We start from the raw sequence: 454 nt of genomic DNA on the forward strand, positions 1-454 counted from the left end.
GAACGGGAGCCAGCTGGGCCCTGAGAGCGCCGCATCTGCCGCTCGGAAACACAGCCGAGGGCAAGGGCCTCCCCGCACCCAGCCCTGCCCTCCCGCAGGAGCCGCAGCGAAGCCCGCAGAAAAGCTGGCTGCCCGCGTGGCAGCTGGGAGGGCAGAGCCCGCAGACAAGCAGCCCCTCCAAGCAGAGACGGGGGCGGGTGTGGGAACCCCGCCTCGTCTGTGGGGAGCTCTCTCCTCACGTGGGGGCCCAGGGAGGACTGACGGAAGCGCACCTGGGCAGGGGTGGGAGCCGAGGTCTCCAGTGTATTTAATATGTTCTTTGTAAATAACGGCTTTCCTGCTTCCTGAGGACTGAGCGCCCGGCTCCTCGGGTCCAGAGTTCTCTCCGTCCCTCCGGGACGCCCCGGGGCGGGGGCACCTGCAGGGCGAGCAGCCCTCGTGGTCAGAGCTGCCC

At 68.7% G+C, this 454-nt stretch overlaps 1 protein-coding gene across 1 annotated transcript in view; it reads left to right on the forward strand.

The window, feature by feature from the left end:
* CD5 (CD5 molecule) overlaps positions 1-454 on the forward strand; it is a gene marked incomplete at its 5' end in the record, with an annotated part of 11,291 nt that overhangs the window by 10,680 nt on the left and 157 nt on the right.

Source organism: Myotis davidii, unplaced genomic scaffold (genome assembly GCF_000327345.1).
Source record: "Myotis davidii unplaced genomic scaffold, ASM32734v1 scaffold2863, whole genome shotgun sequence".
NCBI lineage: Eukaryota > Metazoa > Chordata > Mammalia > Chiroptera > Vespertilionidae > Myotis > Myotis davidii.